General features: G+C 39.6%; 1 long non-coding RNA gene across 1 annotated transcript; it reads right to left on the bottom strand.

Moving 5' to 3' along the window:
• On the bottom strand, positions 1–27,925 carry LOC103657597. The gene is made up of 4 exons (XR_005833117.1): positions 27,693–27,925; positions 25,832–25,905; positions 18,424–18,536; positions 1–32 (listed from the first exon to the last, which is right to left on the bottom strand). It is a non-coding gene; the product is annotated as an uncharacterized LOC103657597 (long non-coding RNA).

Here is a 27,925-nt window from a genome sequence, read left to right as displayed (position 1 = left end):
TTTGTTTGTTTGTTAGTAGTGGTTCTGAAGCTCTGAGAAAACACAATTAAGAGAAATAATCATCACAGTATTTTCAGGATCCAAGCTTCTCTTGAATTACCTAAAATCTGGGTTGCTGGTCAATTACATTTCTCTTACTTTCACCAGTTAGAGTACTAGTCCACGGTCTGCTTGCCCTCAGATACGCTCATTGCCTTCTTGTTCTTCTCAAACATCATAGGCTCTTTCCCATGTTCCCATGTGATCTGCCTTTTGTTAGAAGGAAGAAACCAGGATATTTCTCCCTGTGCGTTGTGTGGCATCTCTAGCTGCCTTTCCTTCATAATCCCATTCCCTAGCAGGGACACTTCATTCTTCCTTTGTTCTCCTGGTGTAGGGAGATGGTACGCCCTGCTTTTGCTCATCTCTGAGTTGACACATCATCCATTTGACATCTCTCAACGATTCCACCATCTAACTAATTCCACTATTAAATGTCCTTTGTTTCATGGGGTGCCTGGGTGGCTTAGTCGTTAATCCTCTGCCTTCAGCTCAGGGCATGATTCCGGCATTCTGGGATCAAGCCCCACATCAGGTTCCTCCGCTGGGAGCCTGCTTCTTCCTCTCCCACTCCCCCTGCTTGTGTTCCCTCTCTCGCTGGCTGTCTCTCTCTGTGTCAAATAAATAAAGAAAATCTTTTTTTAAAAAAAGTCCTTTGTTTCAAATTCTTAAAAGTACTTAAGTATTATTTAAGCTACTGTTATTCTGACTATTTCAATTATAGCAACTGAATCTACTAATTTTTACAAATTGAATTAAGTCTGTGGAGTGTTCTTTATCTAAATTGTGACTTCTCCCATTGTAAAGTTTATTAAAATAAGCTGATTTATTAAATTAGCTTATTCACGTTCAGAGAAAGGAAGTGTTTACTGAACATTTATTACCAGCGATAGACTTCATAAATCATTCAATTCTCACAATTCAATAAAGTTGGAGAATCACCCTGCTCTTATTTTGAAAAAACTGAAACTAAGATAAGTTAATTAAGCAGCTTATCCAGTATCTGACTCTTTTATTATTCTTTCCATGACACCATACCATGCATTGCCTATTTTATTTTTTATCATTTGTTTCTATCCTGCTTTGAAAATTGCCATTTGATATTTAGTAATAAATTTTAATGTTTAAGCGACCACCTCCAAATCAGATTTATTTGTGTTCTTCATAAGTGCCTTTTCATCTATACTTTGATAAATCAAAGCTTTTAGTTGAGAATTAGATACTGTAGAAATCCAATTAATAATCAATATGGAGGGGGAGTTAAGGCATTTCAGGATGAGTAGACACAAACAAATCACCAATAATTACTTAAAATTTTCACTATTTGCATACTAATCTCATAGAGGCTAAGAAATACACTTAATTTGTAGGAAAAAAAGCCATCATGAATAAATAAATTAGCATTAGTACTGAAATAAACCTGTCATTTGCTTACACAGTAGGTCTGACATTAGTTAGAAAGAAATCATATTGAATTAACACAACATCCTCATGAGTATAAACCATATTGTCAGCTACCATAGTGTCACAGAAGTGCTTCACCATAAAGCGATGGTTTGGCTGCAGCGACATTTGCACTGAAATGAGGAACAGCATCTGAGCTTGTATGGTGTCACCTTGAAACATGTTTGAAAGCTCAGGAATACACATCTTTCATGTATATTTTATTTCATGTAGACTAATTTAGTGACAATTTTAGTTTTTCTGAGTTTCTTTTGGGGAAAGAAAGAAAAAATCTTGAGTGTGAGGATGCAAGCCAAAGAAATGTGTCAAGCTGAAAGTGACAAAAACCTCTGCGGTAGGCAGGATTCTAAGATGTTCCCCAATATTCTGCCTCTGGTCTACACACCCTGCATAATCCCCAAGACTGAAAATTTACTGTGTTTTAATTCTGTGATTAGGTATGACATATGACACCATTAACCTTGAGGTGGGAGGATTATCTTGGGAGGCCTGACCCAATCATATGAGCTCCTCAAAAGTAGAAAATTTTCCTGTGGCTGCTCACAGAAGAGCAAGTGGAAAAAAAAAAAAAAAAAGAAGAGCAAGTGGAGAGATTGAAAGGGCAGTTCTCCATTGCTGAGATGGGGGGGACCTCATGCTCAGGAACTGGGAGCAGCCTCTAGGAGTTTAGAACTGCTCCCAATGACGGCAAGCAGGGAAACCGGGCTATTAGTGCTACCACAGCAAAGTCAGTGACGCCTCCTGTCAATAACAAGGACGAGCTAGGAAAAGCACCTGACCTCCACATGAGAACACGGCTAGCTAACTCCCTGATTTTAGCCCGAGTACAAGCCAGCCATGCTGTGCCTGGACTTCTGACCTATCGGAACGTGAGCTAATAAATGGATGTTGTTATAACTGCTAAATTTGTGGGGATCTGTTACACAGCAATAGAAGAGGACTACATCTCCAAAGGTGGCCTGAACCATCCCCTCCTGCACCCTGGGACAGCATGGGGTTGATGGAACACGGAAGGCTCATGTGCACAGACCTGCTCCACATGGTCATGTTAGGACTCTCCAGTCTACTCTGAACAACTGGAGTAGCTTACGCAGTATGGGCGTTTCATAACTCAGCTTTAGTCCAAAAGCACGTATAGTGTCCCAGCTTACCAAGCACGTTTTGATACAGGGCTTGCATGAGGTTGAAGCTTTACTCCAGCAAGCACTTTTGTCTGTAACCGTATATACATTGGATGATAGAAAAATCCTGTCATAAATTTTGGTCTCCAAATCTGAATCCACTACTCTATAGTAAGATGTGTCATAGTCATTGAAAGGGTGAATTGTATTTTGTAAAATAATCTGCCTTTTTATTGCTTTATTTATTACCAATAAATAGAACTTGAATTTTGGAGAGTTCTTGCTTGCAAACTGGCAATTTACAGATATGCAAAAACATAATCCCCCAAACCTAAAATACTGTTCAGTGTTATGCTGACAATTACTTTCTTAACCCAAAGGTAATTCTAAAGCATACTATTCAATTGTTTTGAACCACTTAGCATTCCTGAGAAGTTGGACATAAAAAACGTTTTTTTTTAAATAACATATTTGCTATTGAACATAGTAAATTTTAGAGACACAATTCATTGCCAGCCCTTGCCATCTGCCTTTATCTCTTTAACTATGATGAATGTGAAGCCTGAGAAGCTTATTTAGACAGTGAAGTTACCCTTATTAATAACAGCACATGCCTCATAGTGTTCCAAGTCATACTTCAGTATAAAGTGTTCTAAGTTTTATTTGTTTGCTTGATAGCTGAAAAAAGAGACATACTTAGCATTACCACTAATATTGGGTGATCAGAACGTGGACACACTTCTGCCACAATGAGAATTTTAAGTATAGTAGACTTCGGTATTTTCCTTAGCCCCCGAATACGAGAAGAATTTTATATACTGCAATGCTACATCAATTATTAACCAAAATGTGGTATGTGGGTTATGTGAGATGACTTTAGATAACAAACCTAAGACTGTTTTTCACTTAAGTAGATAGTTAGAAAATAATATTATGTGTTGAGTGTAATATTTATGGCAGGTAAAACCATAATGCTGGTTTTTAAAAATTAAACATATTTAAGTAGGAATGAAATGGAGTGAAATAAAATGATTAGGTAAATATTATTTTAAACGTTATACAGACATACCAAAAATTGGGAGAGTGGTTAAAAAATGTTAAAATTTGGGAAATACTGCACTGTTTCTAAACTTTTTACACCTCTATTTGATTTCCAGTTCTAAAATTAATTGTCTTCCTTTACTTTTCCAACATAGATTTTCAAAGGCATCAAGTTAATGTCAGCAATTAAATTAAAGAAATTGAAAGCATTTATTTTTGATTACTTGAATATTCTACTAAATGATTCACAAACTACATTCTCCTACATAAAGGCTCTGGATCTGAACTTCTCTGAGTGCTATGATGCGTTTAAAATCCAATCAGAATAATCTATTTATTTATGAAGTAAATAAATTATGAAATCATAAATAAATTATAAAATTATTTGTGTATGAAACTCTGCTTCATAGGAGTTTAAGTTTTGAAATAAGTACATTTTAATTTAGTTAGTAAAATAGCTGACCATCAACAATCATCACTTACTTATATTGCTTATACTGTATGTTTTTGTATATATAAATATGTATTTTAAAAACACATTTTAGTGTATTACTTATGTATATTAAAGGATTTTCATGTTTATATATTTAGCTGTTATAAATTATATAGCAACTTAATATTTACACTTTGATCAGTATTTGTGACTTGATAATAGAACATACTGATAGATTTTATTAATCAACACTTGTGTCCAGTATAAACAGAAATAAGTCACTTAGTACTTTTGACAATGAGCAAAAATGCTATTTGGTTATGAGATATTTTGCACACCTACAAAATTAGAAGGAGAATTCTCCCATTCCATGCTTAGGGCATATTTTCTGAGTCTTCCCCCAGATTATCAGCAATGCAAATGCACAATGTTTTCTATTGTGGTCTGCCTCATTTAGTGTTAGTCCAGCTATTGCCTCTGTCTACACCGCACTATGTGACTGACACTGAAAGCAATCTTGGGCTGGAGCAACAGAGCTTTCTTATTTAGGTGCACCCTGGGATGCGTTATAATTACATACTCAAGGGAACTTATGCTGAACACAATTTTACATTTACATTATGGACTCTGCCTGCAGGCAGTGACAGTAAAGAATAATGAGATGAAGCCAAAGATTTCTGCAAACTCTTCTCTGCAAAAAAATGGGGGGAGGGTAGACTCAAGGGAAAGAAATACTGTAAAAGTTCCATGACAGACAGAAGAAAAATAAAATACTTAATTTGAAAGGAGTGTGAGAAGACTCTGTTAGGGAACAGACTAAGCTGATGTAACAAAGAGACCGATAATGCATTAGCTCACAAAAACAAAGCAAGAAAAATAATCTTCTTTTTCTCTCAAATATCAGTCCAGAGTGAGCAGAAAAGCAGGGCAAGCAGGAGAACCCCTGGACTGCATATTCAAAACTAGCTCAGCAGACTGTGTCCTTAGTCAAGACCCAGGCAAAAAAAAAAAAAAAAAGAGAGAGAGAGGAGCATACACCTAATTATGTCAAGAGCAAGACTGGGAAGTCACATGTACACTTTCCCTTTACATCCCATTGTCAAGAACCTACCGTTACTCATTTACAAAGGAGTCTGAAAAATATAGTCTCTGGTTGGGCAAGTACTCACCACAAACTCAAGGAGTTTTATCCTTAAAAGGAAAATGGGCAAAGAATATTGGGAAACAGCAGTCTTGCCTTTGGCCGTTAGGGCCGAAGTATCCACATGCACCAATCTTCCCATACAGAAAGTACAGGCCTCCCCAAAGAATGTAGCTGATAGTTCATCTGGTTATTGTTCCCATTTCAAAATCTAGCATCTCCTAGTGATGTTTATTTCCGTCCACCTGATCTGGAAGTCGATCTCAAGGTCTAGCAATTCACTATCTCATAGACAAGTTACTTGTACTCCCATACATCTCAGTACAAAATGATGAAGTATTGCACTACTATGTATTTACACAAAGGCTATACAAATACAGATTCAAAGGGGCACATGCACCATGATGTTTATAGCAGCATTATCAACAACAGCCAAACTATGAAAAGAGCTCAAGCATCCATCGACTGATGAACAAAAATTTATACTATAACAGAATATTACTCAGCCATCAAAAAGAATGAACTCTTGCCATTTGCAACAACATGGATGGCGCTAGAGACTATTATGCTAAGCAAAATAAGTCAGTCAGAGAAAGACAAATACCATATGATCTCACTCATATGTGTAATTTAGGAAACAAATCAGATGAACGTATGGGAAGGAAAAAAAAAGAGAGGGAAGCAAACCATAAGAGACTGTTAACTATAGAGAACAAACTGAGGGGTGATGGAGGGAGGTGGGCGGGGGAGGGGCTAAATATGTGATGGGTGTTAAGGAGGGGACTTGTTGTGCTGAGCACTGGGTGTTATCTGTAAGGGATGAATCACTCAATTTTACTCCTGAAACCAATATTACACTATATATTAACTAACTAGAATTTAAATAAAAATTTGCAACAACAAATGATGAAGTAGGATGAAGAGCTTCAATCAAAACAACCATTCCAAAGACAAAAAATGGGAAACACCACAATCACTAGGATATTCTATTCAGCAGGAATTGAGAAGACTTCCTTTTTAGGAGATAAAATAAATTCTTTGGTTAGGCTCTGGTTCTGACTTCTAGAAGGAACACATTTGTCCACTGCTCCCAATGGCCACTGGCTTTACCCCTAGGAGATTCATTCTTTTCATGATCTACTCTGGTATCAGTTTATATAAGTCTGGGTCCAATTAGGAGAGAGAAAACATGCAGTAATTTGGACAAGAGTTTAATATCAAGAATCACTGGGGTGCCTGGCTGGCTCAGTTGGTAGAGCATGTGACTCTTGATATTGAGGTGGTGAGTGTGAGCCCTGTGTTGGGTGTAGAGTTTACCTTAAAAATAAATAAATCACATCTAAAAAAATATCAAGAATCACTAACTAAACAGGGGTTTGGAAGAATGAGGAATTGGCTAGTAAGAAGTAAAGAGAAGCCCAAAGAATATAGGAATAGCAGATATAAGGAACAGCTACCATCCCTATGGCTGAGATAGAGCTCTAAGGAAGAAGTCCCCCCAAAAGACTGAGATCTAGACCTTGTTAAAAGTGTCATCATGGCTCACTGAATGGCAGAGAAGTCACTGTGGGATTGAGCCAGTAGAATTTACCAGAAATCCACCCCTGATATGTTAGGGATAATAATTCATGGGGAGGGTCTTGCCCTAGGTATTCCACTGCCCGATGGAACTATTACTTCTGGATGCTGCAGACCATTATATGCTGAAGGAGATGGACAATGGAGAAGAGCCTGCCAGGTGAGCACCAGAATGAGAAAAGAATACCTCTTTCAAGCCCCAGTAACTTTAGGCTTCTTAATGCAGGGGACAAACTGGGGAGGGGATGTTATTGTAATGGTGAATGTAATTTATCTTGATCACTATGAGCTAGAGTTGCTGGTACAAAATGAGGTGAGTGAAGAGTGTATACTGAGCCCAGGGAATGCACTAGGGTGTCTCTTTGTGGCTTTTATGCTCATTGATCATGATGAATGGGCAATTATACCAACCACAGCCCAAATATGATAAAGTAAGGGGTCAGACTTTTTAGGGGTGAAGGCTTGGATAATTCCACCAAGCAAGCAACCAAGATCAGCCGAAATGCAAGCCTAGAGACAAGATCAAGAAATCTAGAAAATGTGGTGGAAGAAAGAAATGATAAATATCAAAAACAGAGGCAGGACCAGCAGCAGTAATAGGACTGCAACTTATTTCAGTAATCCTGTCACGTTAAGTGTGCTGAGATTGTGGCAAGTCATAATTTTACAGGAACTCTACAATGGATTGAGATTAATGCAGGACACAAGCAGATCTGACTGGTGCAAAGGGCGTGCTGTTGGACATCTCCTGTGCACCATTTTAAATCTCCTTGATGACACTTCATATTCCAGCCACTTGTGAGGCAAGGAGATCTACACAAACTGACCAGCTTTAGAGAACACACAGACAATGTCTCATCTTGGCTCTGTGCTATGTATCTCTTTCTGCCCAAGGGGAATGCAATGGATTTCAGTATGTATGTGCTTTTTTTCTTCCAAGTTTTTATTTAAATTCCTGTTAGTTAACATACAGTGTAATAGTTTCACGTGTAGGATTATAGTGATTCATCACTTACATACAAATCCTGGTGTTCATCCCAAGTGCCCTCCTTACCCATCACCCATTTAACCCATCCCTCCCCACCCCCCTCCAGCAACCCTCAGTTTGTTCTCTATAGTTAAAAGTCTGCTTTATGGTTTGCCTCTCATTCTCTTTTCCCATGTTCATCTGTTACGTTTCTTAAGTTCCACATGAGTGAAATCATGTATTTGTCTCTCTCTGACTGACCTATTTTGCTTAGCATAATACTCTCTAGCTCCACCCACATCATTGCAAACAGCAAGATTTCATCCTTTTTTATGGCTGAATAATATTCCAGTGTGTGTGTGTGTGTGTACACACATCTTCTTTATCCATTCATATAAACTCTTTCCATAATTTGGCTATTGTTGATGTTTCTATAACCACCAGAGTGCACGTAACCCCTCAAAGCAGTATTTTTGTATGCTTCAGGTAAATACCTAGTAGTGCAATTGCTAGATCATAGGGTAGCTCTATTTTTAGCTAACTCTGCATCCTTGCAGACAGCTGTTGTTTCCTGTGTTGTTAATTTTAGCCATTTTGACAGGTTTGAGATATCTCATTGTAGTTTTATTTCCGTGACAATGAGTGATGTTGAGGATATTTTCATGTGTCTGTTGGCCATCTGTATGTCTTGTTTGGAGAAATGTCTGTTCATGTCTTCTGCCCATTTCTTACCAGATTCTTAGGTTTTTAAAAAAGATTTTATTTATTCATTTTAGAAAGAGAGAGAGTGCGAGTGAGCAGGGGCAGGAGCAGAGAGGGAAGGGGAGGGACAAGGAGAGAGAAACTGAAGCTGACTCCACAGCAAGCCGGACACAGGCTCCATCCCAAGACCCTGGAATCGTGACCTGAGCTGAAACCAAGAGTCAGTCCAACACTTAACTGAGCCACCCAGGTGCCCCAGGATTATTTGGCTTTTGGGTGTTGAGTTTGGTAAGTTCTTTAGCGATTTTGGATACTAACCCTTTATCAGCTATGTCATTTGCAAATATCGTCTCCCATTCCATAGGTTGCCTTTTAATTTTGTTGACTGTTTCCTTCGCCAAGTAGCAGCTTTTTATCTTGATGAAGTCCCAATAGTTCATTTTTGCTTTTGTTTCCCTTCCCTTGTTTCCCTTGCATCAGGAGACATATCTAGTAAGTTGCTATGGCTGAGGTCGAAGAGGTTGCTGCCTGTGTTCTTCTCTAGGATTTTGATGGTGTCCTCACATTTAAGTCTTTCATCCATTTTGAACTTCTTTTTGTGTTTGATATAAGAAAGTAGGCCAGCTTCATTCTGCATGTTGCTGTCCAGTTTTCCCAACACCATTTGTTTCAGAGACTGTCTTATTTCCATCGGATAGTCTTTCCTGCTTTGTAGAAGATTAGTTGGCCATATAGTTGTGGGTCCATTTCTGGCTTTTCTTTTTTTTTTTTTTTTTTTTTTACAGATTTTATTTGTCAGAGAGAGAGAGTGAGAGAGAACACTCCTACTGAACAAGGAGCCTGATGCAGGACTTGATCCCAGCATCCTGGGGTCATGACCTGAGCCGAAGGCACTTAACCAACTGAGCCAGCCAGGCATCCCTGGCTTTTCTATTCTGTTCCACCAATTTATGTGTCTGTTTTTTGCCAATACCCATATATATGTGCTCTCCAGAAGAGTATGGTGGTTAACAGCCTGGAGTGATTTCAATAGGACAACCTATAAGGACAACCAATGAGAAAAACAAGTCCCCCTTTTGCTCTCAAGGCAGACAGTTTTGGAATGCATTTCATAAGGGTATCCTGAAGGTTTCATGGGATGGAATACTAGGCAATTTTAGTAGTGACCAACTTTCACTTTACTCCCCTCCCCCTCATTCCTGCTCTGGGAGTCATTTCTAAGATAAACTACTTGCCTGTAGGCCTTTGTCTCAGATTTGAATATCAGTGCAACCCCATTTAAGGTAGAAAACTCCTCTCCAAGATGATGCCTAGAAACTGGGTTCCCTTCACTCTGTTGCTCTCTCAACCCTGGAGTTCCACTCTGCTTGTCTGCACAAAGCTGACTCACCAGCACCATGTCCATATTTCATCCCAAAGATGGGAAAAGAGAGAGGAAGATAAGCACCTTGCTTTAAAGGAAGTGACCTAGAAGATACACGTGTCACCGTGTTTACTTATCATTGGCAAGAACTTTGTCACTTGGCCACTCCTACCGCACAGAAGCAAATAGTCTCCAGCTGGGCAGCCATGTGCCAGGTAAAACTTTGCTGATCCTGTGCCTAGATGGCGGATGGGAAAACAGATTTGGAGGTGAAACAGACAGTCTCTGTCATAAAATTAAATAGAAAATGTAGTAATGCATATTAAGAATTTTCTGAAAATATTCCCTCCACCAAGTAAAAATGCCTGGGTATCACGGCACAGAAATAAGCACCAGTACGACCCATGCCTGACACTAATTCTGACATTTCTCCCAACCAGCATACACTGTATTTACTTGCCACTTGTTTTTCATTTTCCCTGAATTATCAACACCCATCTTTTGCCTGTTCATTTCTTAAGAGAATTTTGTGGTCTTTTATTATGATTACTTTTTATATTAAGAATAGTAACTTTCACTTTTATTGTTATTATTTCATTTCCCCTTTTTTGTTTCAAACACTTTTTGGTGTAGGGTATTTTAATTTTGGTTCTGGCATTTTCTTATTTTTGGGTTCTTATGTATATGACGGCTGCTGGAGGCCTATTTATTTTGTTCCACTGATTTATCTTCATTACTGCCAGTGTTTCTCATTTTATTAGTCTAACTTCATAAAACATTTAGTGCCTCATATATTTCCCATGTTGTTCACCTTCTTCCCATCTTCCCACCTGTTTGTTCTTCCAGATGGATACTGGAATTATTTTTGCCAGGTCCAAAAGTAAATTCCACTGACTTTTTATTGGAGCAGTGTTGGCTCAATAATGCACTACAGGAAGACTGATATATTGCTGTTTTTCTCATACAGAAACCTGGCTAGCACTGTTTATACAACTTTTTATGAATTACAATGACGTTTAAATTTTTCTTTCACTCTCCAGGTCTCAAGACTTTTTTCTAGATATTTTATACTGTTTATACTATTTTGCAGCCTTTAACAATTTTTTGTAACATGAATATGCTAGTACCAGGAAAACCATTGGCTTTTTAATTTTAGGTTAAATCACGTCACCGAAGTCTCTTTATTAGTCCTAGTAATTTTTCTGATTTTCTTTGGGTTTCCATGGAAGACAATCATTTTTAAAGCTGATAATGATAATTTTGCCTCCACTTTTCCAATAGGCGAATTACTTCTGTGTTCTATTTCATTGAGTTTATTCAATACTACGAAAGCAAAGCTAAGTCACTGTGGTGACAGCAACTATTTTAATATACTATTAAGTTTGTTCCAATGTTATTTGCATTATATTTATGTAGTTATTTTGCATCTGTCATAAGTGAGATTATCCTCTATTATAGTTAATAGTATTCTCAGATTTCAGTGCTAACTTGAAGAAATGCATTAGGAAGCCTTTTATTTTCCTCTATTCTTTCAGGGTTTGTAACAGCATTGGAATTGGTTCACCCTCAGAAATTTAAAACAACTCAATACCCCAAATTCTTTAGGCTCAAAGTTTTTGATGGGAGTTTATTTAGTTACATTTTAAAGTATTTCTTGGTTACTGATCTATTAACATCTGTGCTTTTTAAATCATTTTTGGTAATATATTTTCTCTAGAAAAATCATTGACTGCATCAAGATTATCAATTTTTAGCATAAAATCCACATTAATTTTTACTTTTTTCTTTTAAACTAGGGCTTTAAAATCCAAAACAAAAAATAAAATGAAAGTGCAGGAAAATAAAAAAATTACTGAAAAAAAATCTCACCACTAAGGTAACATTGCAATGGACATTTTCACATATATTTCTCTTAGCTTTCGGGTGAGAGTACTTTATACAATTCTTTGCATAATTTTTATAGAAATTATACTTATTTTTTTCTGATTATAACAAATGTGGTTATTCTACAAAATTTGAGAAAGGTATAAACTCAGGATATTAAAACTGCCTTAAATTTTTCTGTTCAGCAATAGGTAATGTTAATATTTTACTATTTCCTTAAATTTTGTTAGCATAATTGTCATAATGCATAAACTTATCTGAAAGGCAGTACAGTAGTTAAGAGAACTGGTTCTAGAACCAGACTGCCTAGATTTAAGTGCTGGCTCCTTCACTTATCAGCTTTGTGAATGGGGTCAGCTCTACAGCTTTCCTGCCTCAGTTTCCTCATCTGTAAAATAAGAACAGTATGATAGCAGTTATCTCCTAGTGTTACTGTTAGAGTTAAAGAAATACCCAGTGCCCGACACTAGGTAATTGTTGGCTACCACTATGTTTAACTAGACATAAGGACATTCACAAGTCCCCTGAAGGATGAAGAGCTGAATAAATTGTCTAGGCAAAATTACTCAAGCCACTCCACATACATTTTAAGGTTAGAAAAAGTAATTCTTCAAGTTTCACATGATGAAATGAGGCACGTGGCGCTGCCCTGTGCAGCTCTGCAGCAGGGGAGCCTGATGTGTTTATTACTAGTTTCAGCAAAGAAACTAAATAAATGAGTAGGAATGGAGTGGCTGTAATTGCCTGGCTGTGGAGGCAAGGTTCAGAGAATGAGGCGGCATACAGGTCCTTCTGTATGGATCCAGTTCATCCCAGCAGTGAGGATGGGCTATTTCCTCCTCTCACTGTAGCCTGGGTTCAGAGGTTAGAGTCTGTGGTGGCCACAACTCCTCTCACACCTCCTGTTAACTACCACCTCTTTTTTTCTAATCCACTTGCTCTATTAAATGATCCTAGACCAAACTTTTCCAATAATGCTTTCTTAATATCATCCGTCTCTAATCCCATGTACACATGTAGTAAGAATGAATTTCAGCTACAAGTTCAGGCCAGGAAGAGTTTTTCCACACCGACTTCTGGATATGAGGCCATGTCTGCCATTGCTGGGTTGTGTCTTATTCATGACTGAAGGCCTTTTCAAGCAGGATAATCATTCAGGTGAGCAGGAATCTTCACACTCTCATGCCTCCTTAAATGCATAGGAATCATTCTGCCTCTCTGTCCTGCCACCAATGAGTGGCAAGAAATCTGGTGAGACTTTCTCAGGCCCGTCACCTGAGTGAGGTGGCAAGCTTGTCTGTCAAATTCCCAATACAACTGGGATTTCTTTTACCTTCTACCTGTGCCCAATGCCTCAAAAAACAGGAGTGAGCCATGGGGTTTCTGTACTCTTTCCTCCCTTCAACCCAGTCGTCCACATTCCAGGAATCTTTCCTGGTCTTGACACACAAGAAGCTTTTCTTTGACATCGTTATGCAATCTTTTAAACTCACTGTTGGGGCGCCTGGGTGGCACAGCGGTTAAGCGTCTGCCTTCGGCTCAGGGCGTGATCCCGGCGATCTGGGATCGAGCCCCACATCAGGCTCTTCTGCTATGAGCCTGCTTCTTCCTCTCCCACTCCCCCTGCTTGTGTTCCCTCTCTCGCTGGCTGTCTCTATCTCTGTCAAATAAATAAATAAAATCTTTAAAAAAAAAATAATAAAAAATAAACTCACTGTTACTTGGCCATGGGTTCATGAGATTAAAAAAATCTTTGAAAGACCTTTATTTAATCTCAGATAAAGATGGCATCCAGATTAGACACCACGAAAACTCCAGGAACTTTGAAGTTGAAATGGCTAGGAAATATGAGATGGTTCAACAAATACGCAGTTAATTCAGGTGAAGTAAGTTAATGAATCTGGTAGAAAATAATCTTGGTCTTTGTCATGTGTTTCAAAATATACTATTGTTTTAAATAATACTTTTGCCTCTGAGTTTTTCATATGAATGTAAAACATCCCAACTGAAACTAAAAATGTATTGTTTACCTTGATAGCTCCACAAATACTTAACATTTTGTAAGGATGGGTTAATGATTACTAGACAAAACCCTTAACCATGTGCATATCACTGATGACTGATAAATGATATAATATAGATGACAAGGGAGGAAAAAAGGAAGGTAGGAAGGTAAGGGGAGGGAGAGAAAAAAGAAAGGGAAGGAGAGAAAAAGGAGGAAGAGAAGGAGAATGGGAGTGAAGGAGGAAGGGAGGCAGGGAAGAAAGAGGGGAAAAGAATGCAGGACTATTCCTGAAACAAAAACTCCTAAAGACCTAGGAGACTAAAGGTCTGCTGTCATTAAGTAAATTTTCTAAAAATCAGTTTATTCATTTTATCCTCTATGGTCATCTCCGTGATCAAATTTGCCAGGCAATTGCTTAATTCCACTTGGGTTTACCTTTGCAAACAGTTACTGGGTCAACATAAAAAACTCAAACAGTTTCAAAAGTGGGACATTTTGAAAGCATTTTGTTTGCTAACACAAATATACCTTATGGTTAACTATTTAGTAGAAATTGATTTCCTCAAATTTGGCCCAATTATTTGATGAGTTTAAGACAAAACAGCATCAGCAGCCCTTAATAATACATGGGTGAAGTGTAAAAATCAATCATTGATCTCAAAATTGTCTTGTCTTAGTAGCACACGCTGTCTTTAGCATTGTATTTTTTTTTAAAGTGGGCAAAGGTCAAGACTAAGTCATTCTCAGCTACTTAAAATAATGGCATTATATAACATGCTTATTTAATTTCTGTAATGTAACCTCACTAAATATCAAACTATGACTGTAATGTTTTTCTGATATTTTTAAGGTTCATCAGTGCTTCCTTATTTCAGATCTATCATCATCCAGAACTGGAAATGTGTAAGGAACTTCCAATTTAAAGTTAAATTACATGACTGTCTAAATATAATGCTGTCCCTTAATTTCTTTTCAATAAATCAAGTGAATACAAAGTAATAACCTTATACAAAAAAATAAAAATTACTTTTGGATGGCATCCTTTTGGAGACAGACCTAAGATTAAAATACTATAGCAGGCTTTAAGTATCAGCAGGGCTGGATGAGTCTTTAAAATGAATGTGTTTTGGGTCTTTGATATTTTAGTATTCCATCACCACTTTAAGAGGGCAAAGCTCTTCTATAGTGGTGAGAAGTCTCAAATTCTGTATAAGCAAGAAAATCAGAAACTTATTCTCTGACAGTAATATCGATCGATCATGACTGAATGGTCTCACTTGGTACTAAACTGCACATTCCATCTTTGGCTGGAGAAATTTGTAAAACCCGAGATTCTTCATATTAAACAGGGAGCAACATCCCATGACCAATTCAGTACATGTGATTACCATATTTATGTCCGCTCAATTAGATCTGCCCTTCTAATTACCCATGTGCTAGAACGTGTGCCAAATCCACACTGTATCAGTCACTGCCCCTGAGCTCAGGTAGCACTTACTTTCTTAGCCTTTTATTTAGTATCAGTTACCTCTTCATTTTACTAATTCTAATTTACACATGTGAGATTTATCCTAGAATCACTGACATTCTTGAAGACACATAGACTTTAGGATAGGGTTATGAATATATACTCTCACAAATACTTATCAGTTCTTGCAGCAGCTTACTTCCCAAGGACTACAGTGATCTGGTGAACAGCAGTAGCAGAAAGCAAAGAGTGGTCCTGACATCATGGGCCCAATTCCCATTTCATCCATGACAAAGCAGGAAACCCGTTTGTGAGTTACTTCTGCATGAAATCTGCTCTGAACCCTGTCACATTATGACCCACTAGTAAAGTTCCCAGAAGCCACCAGGTCATGACTGCACTCCATTCAGTCACCCATCAGCTTACACATCCCATGCAGATGCACAGATAACTCTTCTTTTACGTACAGTGCCCCTCCCCACTGCCATATGCAGACTGTTCTTCTTCTATACTTTACATCAAAGTAAGCATAATCTTCAGATTCTGGACAAAATTTGACATCAGATGAGGAATTTAAGGATGGTGTGGAAATCTACTGCGGTGAATCAGAAAATACCCTAATTGTAAGATAATATTTGCAAGTGATCTTTGATTCTTTCAACAGGTACTTACCAAATGCCTATTTTGCATTCATTTTGGGGAATACAAAATAGAATCTGCTTGTCGTTTACAAGGAGCACACTTACAATAGACAGTATTGCCGGGCCAGAGAGCACTAAAGCAAGGGCCAGGACTTACCTTTGAACATGGCCAAACCACTACCTGCCTCATTTCCAACGGCTACAAATAAAGCTTGCAGGTTATAAAACTTAAGTTTAACTGTTTGAGCCAAAACACAAAACTACTTAAAAATATTTTCTGTGCTGAATTGCTATTAAAATCCTCTTGCTTTTGTTTCCTTTCTTGTCTTTTGCTTTGTGGGTTACTTTCTTAGCACTTTTCCTAGTAATTTCAAAGTTTAGTGTTTTATTCTGACTAGACGCTTTGAAATGAAAATATCAAACCTTTTCTGTACTCTAACAAAGTATGAACTGCTTATTTACCTTCTGTCTCCAATGGCTGATTTCCCAGTTTTTGCTAAGTTTGAGGTTTTTACACCCTGATGATCTCATGTCCTATATCTCCATTTCTTAAAGCAGTTATTTACATGTTTTATTGGCTAACAAATACTGATTTCATGGCTTCCCCATCCTGGAGGTCCTTCTTTAAATAATGTTAGCAGACTGATATAGTTCAATTTTTTTCTAGAACAGGTTTGTGAGAAATATACCATAAACCCTTTTCATCTGACAAAATGTTTTACTCAGCAAGAATGACAGACAACAGGGTAGTTATTGAATTTATGAATAATCATTTTCTCATTGATCCTCTATAAAACGGACATCCAAATACCACAGAGGAAAATTCTTAAAACAGTCATTGTTAAAAAAAGTATTTTCCTTAATTCGTTTACTTAAGCTCAGTCAGAATAAAATCTTAAATAGTTAGGCAGGCCTGGGACTCTAACACTGTCCAAAAGTGACATAATTTCATGAGGAGTGGACACATGGCACACAAAACGGCACCCCAAAATATCCCTGCCCTAAACCCTGGAACCTGCCAAGTTTACATGGTAAAGGAGAGTTAAGGCTGCTAATCAGCTAATCTTAGAATAAGATTATTTTGGGAATAGCTGGGTGGGTTCAATGTCCTTAAGTCGCCAGAGTTAAGTGGAAAACGGTGGCCCAGGAGGAGGTCAGAGACTTGATGACAGAGGTCAGAAAATGATGTGCAGACTCGGCTTATGGCTGCCGGATCAGAGATGGAGAAAGGGTCTGTGAACCGAGGAATGTGAAGGAGGCTCTAGAAGATGGAAGAGGCAACGGCTCCTCTCCCAGAGCCTCCAGAAAAAGAGCCCTGCTAACACCTTAATTTTAACCTAGTGAGACCTGTGCTGAGACCCCTGACTTACAGAACTCTAAGAAAATAAATTTGCATTGTGCTTTGAATGTAACAAGTGAAAGAGACCCAAGTAGGGTAATGAAAGCCTCTTCAGGTGACATTTAAAATGAAACCTAGAAGCAGCTTAATCAGCCACATCACATGCAGGTTGAAGGGCATCTTAGACCTGGTAATGAATGTCTGCCTCTTTGACATGTGCTCAAAGTGTCAGCTTACCTGAAAATTCTCTGCCTTCCTTTTCCCACCCCTCCCTTCACTGAAATCCCGCTGTTTGGTGGCAGCCAGGAAGAACCCCTCTGCCCTTGGTGCTGTGCTTGCCATCCTTTTTCCCTTATTCACCCACACTCCGCTAGGTATCCTGCATGCTTCTGGGAGATAAAGCGGTTGTCTATGAAGATGCGGCAAAAGGACCAGGCCTGAACCTTTTATCCCTCATATTATTTCAAGTGGGTCTGACACCTGAACTTATCCAAGCCAAGCAACACTTAAAACCGTTTTTAAGTTGGTGCAAATGCAGAATCGTTTTTGGCTGGTTGTAAACCTGTACCCTTAAGACAGCTATTTATCTCCCTGACCAAGGTGGGAAAGCTAAAGACAAATTTGCCTAGGTTACTAACGGGGGAAGCTGGTACTTGAACCAGCAGGTTTCCCTTTTAAACACTACTCTAGGACTCTTTAAGTAGCTCCTTAAATTTCTCAACCAGTTCACCAGTACCACGTGGTGACTTCAAACAGTCTTCAAACTGGAGTCTGCACATTCCTGGAGCCCAAACTACAGACATGTGTAGTTTTTAAAAAATAAAAATTACCATACCAATTTCTATATGTTGTTCCCTAAAATTAACCTGAGAAGGTACCAGGTTTCCCTTCCTCAACTTCTTTACTACGAACCTTTCCTTACACCACAAATATTCCTGAGGCATTTGGCTTTACAGGGCGTCAAAGACAATTCTGAATTTCATAAAGGCCCAGTTATACCAGTGTAAGCCTTCTTTGTATTCCTCACACTTTCTACTAGTGGTGAAACTTTAAAGTTAGAACACCATATGTTATTTTGGTATGCACTGTGACATTTTAAGAATGCTGAATTGCTTGATAACCAAAAAAAGTGGGTAACAGTGATAAAATACTACAAGACAGAGCTTTACTTCATTCAGGCGACAAAATCATGCTGAGAACTAACCTGCCACTAAGCACCACCTCACATCGAGCTTACCTTCCTCAGTACCAGTGTGGCGAGTACACTCCTTTACCCCCGTAGTCTGAATGTCAGTTGCTCATTTTGTGAGAACGGAGTCAAGTTCGGCATTTACTTCCATCACCAAAACACTGCCATACAAATGGAACATAAAAGGGAAAGATTTCCATTTTCCTGAAGCTTCAGACACTTAAGATTCTCATTCTTGCTGGATTACTAGATGCTGTATTTAGTTACATCTCCCACTCACCAACCTACCTGAATCCCTTCTGCCAGATATTTGATAGATTATCACTAATGTACTGTACAATTACCCCTTTGCTAAATCCAGTATGTACTAAAAGATGAAGGTGTTTGGTTTTAACTTCCACTGGGCCAGTCTCATTTAAGCAGTCATATTCACCTGTGGGCACTTCCACTCCTTTCTACAAGACTTATTTTATGCTGAGTACTGTTTCAGGTGTTGAATATGCATCAACGAGCCACTTTTAAATCCCTACCTTCACAGAGCATCCTAGAAGGGAGTAGGGGCATATGATTTTAAAGAGAGAAGCTACTTCAGGTTTGGGAAAAGGCCTCAGGATCCTCCATTTCTAACAAGATCCCAAGAGAAACCACTAGTCCTGTATTAGGAAAAGCTACCTAGAGAAGGAAAAGAGAGTATGTAGTTAACAGAACTAGTCTGATCTGGTACTTGTGTGGACCAGAAACAGGATTAAATCACATAGCTGAAGGGACAGTTTTTCCAAGCTAAGGGAAGAGCAAATGCAAAGTCCACGAAGAAAACGTCAGCCTGGGGAGTTGAGTGGGGATGAGGGAAGACAGAGCAGTTTTAAAGTCTTGTACAGAGGATTAATGAGTGAGCTGGGGGACTAATCATATCCCAGATTTTAAAGGAAGTGATCTATACTATTATCATGAACAGTATAGGTAAGGGCAGAATCAGTTCAGAAATATTCAGAACATGGCAGAAACTACATCCTTTCTGTTTAAAATTAGAAATTTAGATATCAAAGAACATGAGATGGTGCAAATTGACAATTCTTTGGAGAGAAAATTATTTGTCCAGAATGACCTACAAACCAGTGTGACCACAAATTTTAACTCCCAAGGAGATCTATGTCCAGCACAAAGACTCAGTTGGACTATCACTGGAGCAGAAAGGGGTTACTATTTACCACATAAAGTTGGGAGAAAGGAAAAGCCTATGGATTCAGAAGCAAATTTAAGGCTGGCACCAGCTAAAAGGTTTATGCCAAGCAAAAGTCATAAAACAAAGTATACGAAACACAAAATGTGTATTCTCTATTCCTATTCAGCATTCCACCTCCACAAATTCCAAGGTACTGCTTTGATGTGCTGAATTCACAAAGCTCATCATTCTGAACAATTTAGAGCAGCAGTTAATATTCTTAAAACACACAGTTCAAAATCAACCAATTTCTCAAAAAGTTCGTCTTCCTGGCATCCAGCCCTACTGTTTCTGGATTCATTCTTACGCATCTGAATTAAAGTTCTAGGACTCTGTATTTTGAAAAGTTATCTTTGGTAATTATAATGCCCACTATCGTTATAACCGTATCTTGTAAATGTATAACCACGCTGGATTCCGGCAGTGGTATTCCCTAAACACGGCCTTTGCATTCTTGACTTGTTGAGGAATTTAACTGGACTTTTAAGGTACCCAGTGGTTCAAGCAGCATATACCCTCAACCTGAACAATTTTCATCTAGTCTTGCCAACATTCTTAAAGTCCAAGCTTACCCTATCTGTTGGTATTCCCACACAGATTACACTTCAACCAAGTACAGGAGGACTCCTTTAAAGTTTATCAGTGGAACTTAGGAACCTTTCAATGTCTTTTAGTCTAACTGAAGTCAACATTATCTATAGCAATTTCATAGTATTTATGTCTTATAAATAAGCAAGCATTAAACAGATACATGCTCATATTAAGTATACATTCTCTTAAATTTAGGCATGTAGTTATTAATAATGGAGACACTTTACCGAACATTTGGTTGGGCATCACTTGCTAACAACCTCAGGTTTCTGTTTTTTACCTCTATCCCATAAATATTTGCCCTATTAATGACTAAGCCCATATTTATATTGGCATTTAATTATTTTTCAAAGTACTCAAAACTGCACAGGGCTAGGATTGTTGCTTTTAGAGTTGCTTTACTGGTCACATCTTAAAAATCTTAATATTCATCTTATTTTAAAAATACTGTTAATTGTACAAACTGCTGAACCTCAATTTGTTTTAACAGTAAAAATCCACTGAAAAACACTCAACCCTATAGCCAAACAGTTAGATCTTTACTAAAAGCAGTTGTTTAACACTTCACACTTTGGTTTCCCCTCTTAGCGTAAACGTCAATGTATGAACAGGTTAAAAACAAAAATAAAAACAAAACACACCACCCCAAGAACAAAAGAAAATAAAAAACGATTAATATATGGACAGTATCCCAGTAAGATCAAAATGAAGATGCTTCATACTTAAAGATAGCTCAACTGGCTGGATTTTAAGTGCCTATGATCTGTTAATAAAAAAAATTATACTTGGAGCCCTTATCTCATTTTTAGCAAATATACCAAGAACCCAAATTTCCAAATCAAATGGGATTTAAACACTTGTCAGATTCCAAGTAAGAGGATAACCGTTTTTTAATAGACTATTTACATGGGTTTAAATCAAGAATCTATTTATATTTTAGATCTTTCCAAGTAAATATTCCTGATTTTACTTCATCTGTAAAATTAAGATACAAATGCTGGTGCCATAGGTACTGAAGTAAAGTAAGGGAATTCATGTAATCAATCACTTCAGTACCTGTCCCCACTTCTCAACTACCTCAAATTGATAAGCAAAGATGCTCGGATCATTTATATTAACAAAAAAACACCAGAAAAACTGCCACAACTAAGAATAACCTTAAAATTTTTATTTCAATATGCTTATTCTGAACAATTTCTTAACAGTCTTAAAATATGTGATTTATTTACATTAAATGCACCAAAACAACTCAAACAGCATGACTGAATTGCAAATACGTAAGTAGGCCTCTCTGAATGCTGTGCCTGTTTAAATTACTGGAAAAAGAAAACTCAGCCTTCTTGAACAATTTCCCTATGGTCTTAAAATTCATAGGATACAACTATCTTAGTTATGCTTTACAACTCATGAAGACTATTACATCAGGAACTGAACTTATCAACAGAAAGCTACATTTTAATTCAGACTTCTAAAAACAGTGTAAGCTCAACAACCTCTAAGGCAAAGAATAACCTGCAAAAACTCAAGCAGACATGATCGTCTTATTTTTAGTTGGACACCAAATACTGGCCTTGTATACTTGTGCTCTCCTTACCTTTACTACTCAGCTAAGAGGCTAATTTTCTAATGACAGACAACTACACCATACTTGTCAATTACTAACAGAACAATATTTCATTAAATACATAATAAACTTGACTGTAACACTGAATTGGTCTTCAGGTAATTGCAGGTTGCATTTTGTCAGGAATCATTCTGTAGGGCTCTTCCAACTACAGGGGAAAACCCAAATCTGGCTTGTTCTGCTTAGACAGGTTTGCCTGTAAAATGAAGATCTCAAAGTTTTTAGTAAAATCACTACTTTGCAAGCAGCTTTGAAAAATAATTTGTAGAGCTGTAAGTACTTTCCTTTTAAACACAGACTAAGAATCATACGTGCAGAACATGCAAAAAAAATAAATTTTTTTTTTCCTGAAAATAGTCTTAAGGCTATCAAACCAAGAGCAACAGCACCCTAAAAACCTTAAACACTTCAAAGGTTAAAACACAAAAAAGGTTAGAGCTGTCTCCCCCAGGTCAATTAGAGAGAAGGCAGGCAATTAGGAGCTAAAATGAACATGTTCAACTTATTTTTATCTCAAAATGGCTAATTATATTTGCATGGCTTTTTGTTAATGCTACTCGAAAAGACAATACTAAGTCGTCTTGTCTTAAAATCTTAATAGAATCAAGAACGTAAACTTTGCCACACATTTTAAAACCAGAAACAAGTAAAATTCAATTTCTAGTGAACCCTTGACAACCTCGGCCCTACTGCCAACCCCGTAAGAAAACATACACATCTATTAACTTGTTTACTAGACATTAAGTCTAGTTAAAGTCCAATTGAGTTCTGAACCCAAGTACTACAAAGTTTCAGCATCTAGGGAGAAAGAGAACCATTTAGGATTTTATTAAAATCTGACAGTTTAGCATATAAAGAAATCCTCTGGAAGAGCTTCCTATCACTGTTCTACTTCAAACAGTAATGCCAGTGTATTTCCCCCCAAAAGCTTTAAAATGAAATTATATGGTTTGGCAGATGTAAACATCCCTTTTTTTCCACTAATCACCATCACACCCCATTTCTGCAGACTACTATCAGCCATGCTAATGTTATGGGACTGTGAGAACATTTAGTTCAAAGCAGGATTTGTCATTAAATAATCAAAACAAAACGATTTTAAGATTTTCTTCAATTCAAAAGGTTTAAGAGGTTTAAGAACTCAAACTAAAAGACAATTACATTTTCACTGTATAATTCATTACACACAATTCTTAATATTTTCTCTCTGAAAAATTACCTTTTAATAATCAACTATAGAACTACGAAACTCTTACCTTTCTATTCAGGGATCCATGATTAAACTTTCCATGTTAGACTTTATGTAATTGATTTAAAAAGGTATCTTCTAAATTTACCAGATGGTATAGTAAGTAAATTACAGAAATTCCGCTTGGATCCAATTTTAATAACGGATCCTATAGAATCTGATTATTCTGAAGTTAACCCACATTTTTCTACACAGGTGAGACACAGGCTAGACACAGACATATGAAAGCAGCAGCAGAAATACTGGATAAAATACTGTGTAACTGCCATTGCTCAGGTTCCACTCCAGTGACAAAGTCACAGAAGCCCAGACCAGCTATCATCGTTGCAAAAGTCTGCTTTATTAAGGGAGAAGGAATGGTAATAGTAGTACAGACTTAGAGAAAAAGTAATTTCAGACTCCCACCCAACTACACTCTTGGCATTAGAGACATGTACACATACATATACTTGTCACTCCATTTAGCACCAGTGTGTCTTATTTTAACTCCTATATTTTAAGTTCCAGAAAGCTAATGACAGTCTAAGGATCACTAACAGTTTATACAGCACAAATTACTAAGCAAACTAGTACATAACCAGTTAACAGTTTCACATTAAGAACACTAGTACTGGTAAAACAGTATTTGTTTACTAGAAACAAAAGACAACCTGCCCTCCCAAATGTAAGTTAACGTGCTTAAAAACCAACAACCCCACAACTTTCATACATTGCTTTAAACGGAATACTTTCTGCAAATTTAAATAAACAATGTACAAGTAACACAATTTATTAACTTTAAGACATTGTGAATACCAGCTCCAAAAAGCAAAAAGGAATATCCTAACTTTACAAATTATCACAGTATTAAAATCAACTTTCCTTACAATTATAAATGAATACTTAAGTAAATAAATCTAGTTAGATGAAGAATATATCAAAAATTTAGTCAAATCTGACATGCAACTTCAGAGATGGAATGTTTTAGTACAAAATTATGACAAAACTTCACTTTAAAGAACAAAAAGTTGTTTGAACTTCACACTAACAAAATAATTAAAATTACAAAGTTTTGTTCTTAATACTTTATATTTCTGCAACATTTTAAAGTGGAAGTCGAATCTTCAGTAATATTTAATTTTCAAAATCTTCTGGTCACAATCCCCACCAAACTCAACAGGCCGGGACAAGTGCAATACCATACAGAAACACAGCATTGCAACCGATCCCAACCTGTGTAGAAAGGGGTTTGATTTTCCCTTACTTTTCTACAGACTTTTCACTACCACAGTCAGTTTTGCATGGATTTGCACAGCAGAATATCACACAGCTGGATGCAAACCTGCAAAACTAACCATAGAACAGTGTTCAGTAACTGGACAGTTTGACTGGGCGACAGGCCGGAGCTGGAGTTCTACAGCTCGCAGTACTTTAAGTGCTCATAATGCAGTAGATAACTAAACACTACCTGCACTATAAGCACTTTAGTGCTACAGAAGCTGTCACATCAGATACACCAGGCAGATTCTACATCGACACAATAAAAGTACACAAAATTAGTAAAAATCACTTGAAGGAAATAGCAGGCCACCATCAGTTTTGCATAGATTTGCACAACTACATTCTTCTTGTAGTGCAACTATGCAAAACTAACAGAGGACTGCAAACAAAAAGTATTAAAACACCTATATACTTGCTTGGCTTGGATTATTGGATGAAAACATAACTTCTTATGCCAGAAGGAGCACTTAGGGCAGTAGATGCTAATCTACTTCACTATCTGCACTAGATGCACCTTAGAACAAAAAGCACTCAACACCAGCAGGCCCTGCACTTTCAAGCCCACCTTGGCTTCCCGAGGCAGCTGTCACCATAATGCTACAAGTGCCTTCACTGCAGTAGATGCACATATCACTACCTGCACTGTAAGCACTTTGACATTATTCTGACTGGTCACAATCTTCAGTCTTACAAGGTGATGGTCTCTTTATTCCTGCTAAATTTGAAATAAATAATTAGAATAACACCTCCAACTCTTAAGAGCTATAAAACATACAAAATTCAGCATAGTGCCTAGTGGGGAAGAGAAAATGAATTTAATTATCTCAAAACTAAGTTTCATTCACAAGCACATTTAGACCTTAAAAGTAGAAGAAAAATCTTTTTCACAAGACAACTTAACCATCAATCTAAAACTGTCAGAGAAACTGATGGCTCTTTTTTACCTGGAGGTTCCCAGACATACTCAAAAAAAAAATTCAATCAATCAAGATTAGACTGCATATGAATGAGAATTAACAGATCAACAGGGCAATTTGATTCATGTACCTTTTAGAGGGAATCTTCACATCCACGTGGCAAAACATTTTCCTTTTCTTCTGGCTTCCAATTAGCAAATACTTGGCAAACTGATTAACAGAATTACTGTTCAGACTACATTTCAAGTGCATTAGCTGGTTGCAGAACTCAAACATCCTGTTTAAATTTCTTTGAATCTTGAAAACTTACTCCAGATCAAATCTATTGTACCACTCAAAGCAGTTCTAAAATTACATTTGGTAAACTGCATCAGTTTCCACTGTTATTACTAACTTAAATATTAGCTGACCCACATTGAGTTAATTTTCTAAAAAAGGTAAATGGACAAAGTACAAAATACCTATTTCACTCTTTGAAAACCCAATCCCATCTATTTACTGAAATAAGAGATTAAAATAAAAAATAAAAAAATTGATTTAAAGAAAAGTTAACCAAGAAAAAAAAACAAGAAGAAGAAGAAGAATACACTTACCCAATAGGGAAAACTTTCTTCTCAGCAAGTATCCTTAGAAAAGCTTTTGGTGCAGTTAGGTCCACGTGTTATGACTGGGATGGGGGGTGGGGAAACAGGGAAAAAAGACAAACATATTTGCTGAAAATTATTATCATCCTCCAATCCCATATTTAAATTTAAATTTGCTCTTTTCTAACACCCTTATATCAATTAGTTACATCCATTTGCTAAACCTAGGATAACACAGTCAAGGAACACTGGCAAATGTTTAAAAGACCAACAATGTATATGGGTGAAAACGTGTTAAGAGAATAAAGTTGAAAACCCCACAGGTACGAGATTCACGTCTTATTTAAAAAGATCCTGAAATACTCCAGTATAATCCACAACAGTCGTTAACTGTACTGTACAGCTCCGAAGAGAGGGAAAAAGCAGCAGCAAAGGGACTATTCTTTACCACCCCTCCCCCAATCAAGACCTCGTGGCTGCAAGCCGGGATAAAGAGTTATTTCCCCAACTGATGTGGTCGGGATGGCATGTTGATAATTTTTCCTTTTGGTGGTATTTCAAGAACGAGCCTGCCTTCTCCAGTTCCCATCCCTTTTGCTCCGGCTTAGGAGTAAAAAAGGGAGCAGGAACACCCGAGACTGCAAAGTGCCCGCCTCGCTCATGGAGCCCGGGCCGGCAGCACATGTCGCACAAGGAGGTGCGCGGCCCTGCGGTTCCCCGAGCGGCCGCCAGGGGGCGATGGGTCAGAGTCGGGCCCTGCCGGACGCGGCAAACCGCCCCCCCCGTTTCCCGGCGGCAGCCGCGCGGCGACCGGCGGCGCCGAGGCCCGAGCACGGCGGGGACGCGGGCGCGCCGCCCCTCCTTTGTGTCCCCCGCCCCCCCCCCAGCCCGGCCCAGAGGGGCGGGGGCTCCACGACTGCGGTGCCCGTCGCACGCGGCCCGAGGCCTAAGCCGGGAACAATCGGCGGCGGCGCGCAGTCGCCGCCATGTCCCCCGCCCTCACCCCCGCGCAGCCCGCCCCGCAGGAACATGGCGGCGTCGCCGCCGCTCCCGCCGAGCCGGGCCGGCCCTCCCGCGCCGCGCTCCCTGCCAGCTGGCGGGCGAAAGCAGCCCCACGCCGCCACCGAGGCCGGCCCGGGCCTGTTCCGCGGGCCACGGCCCGGGAAGTTGCGAGCCCCACCCGGGGACTGCCCACGCGGGTTAACAAAGCCCACGCGGAGTGGGGGTGGCGTCCAGGCCGCGCCGCCCCGAGCTCCCGCGCCCTCCGCCCACCCTCGCGCGCACAAAGTTTGGGGGCCCGCGGGCTCCCGCCCACGCCACGCCGCCCGCCAGCGCGCAGGTACCTCGTGGGCGCGCCCCCTCCCGGCCCGCGGCCTGCCCCATGTGCCGCTGCCGCCGCCGCTTTGTTCTGGAGGCGCTTTAACTCTCGCCCCCGGGAGAAACTTTCCCTTCCCGGGGACCCCGCGCCCCGCGTGCACCGCGAGCCCCGGAGGGGGCGCGGGCCTTGCACATCCCCTCCCTGAGGGACCATTGTGTGCGCCGCGCGCCCACCCGCCCGCCGGGGCCGGCCCAGGCAGGGTCCGCGCGGGTCCCGGGCGCGGCCGCGGCGCGCACGCCGCCCCCTCCCACCCTCCCTTCCCCGGCCCTGCCCTGCCCCTCCGCCAGCCCGCGAGCGAGCGAGGGAGCAGCGAGTCGCGGCTGCCACCCGCCGGAGCGGCCAACGGCCCGAGACCCGCCCCGGCCCCCGGCCACGCCGCCGCCGCCACGCTGCCCCGGGCCATTCCGCCCCACCCGCCCGCCCGCCCTCCCTCCGGACTGGGGCCGCACACAACAGGTTTCACTCACTCGGCGGAGGGGCGGGCAGACTCACCAGGAGGAGTAGCCGCCACCATCTTCGCCTCGCCCGCCGCGGGCTCTCGCTCCCGCCTCCCCACCCGCCTCCGCTTTACTACGACCGGAGGCCCCAGGCCGGGGGTGCGGCCGGCCGGCCGGCCCGCCCCGCAAAGGGGCTTCGCGAGGGGCGCGAGCCGCGGCTACACGGCGGGGGTCGTCCCCACCCCCTCGGCCTCGCCCGAGGGCGCGAAGTGGCGCGAAGGCGCAGGT

The sequence above is a fragment of the Ursus maritimus genome, unplaced genomic scaffold (genome assembly GCF_017311325.1).
Source record: "Ursus maritimus isolate PB19 unplaced genomic scaffold, ASM1731132v1 scaffold_10, whole genome shotgun sequence".
Taxonomy (NCBI): Eukaryota; Metazoa; Chordata; class Mammalia; order Carnivora; family Ursidae; genus Ursus; species Ursus maritimus.
The sequence above is the reverse complement of the archived record's forward strand: the minus strand, read 5'-3'. Positions and strand labels throughout refer to the sequence as shown.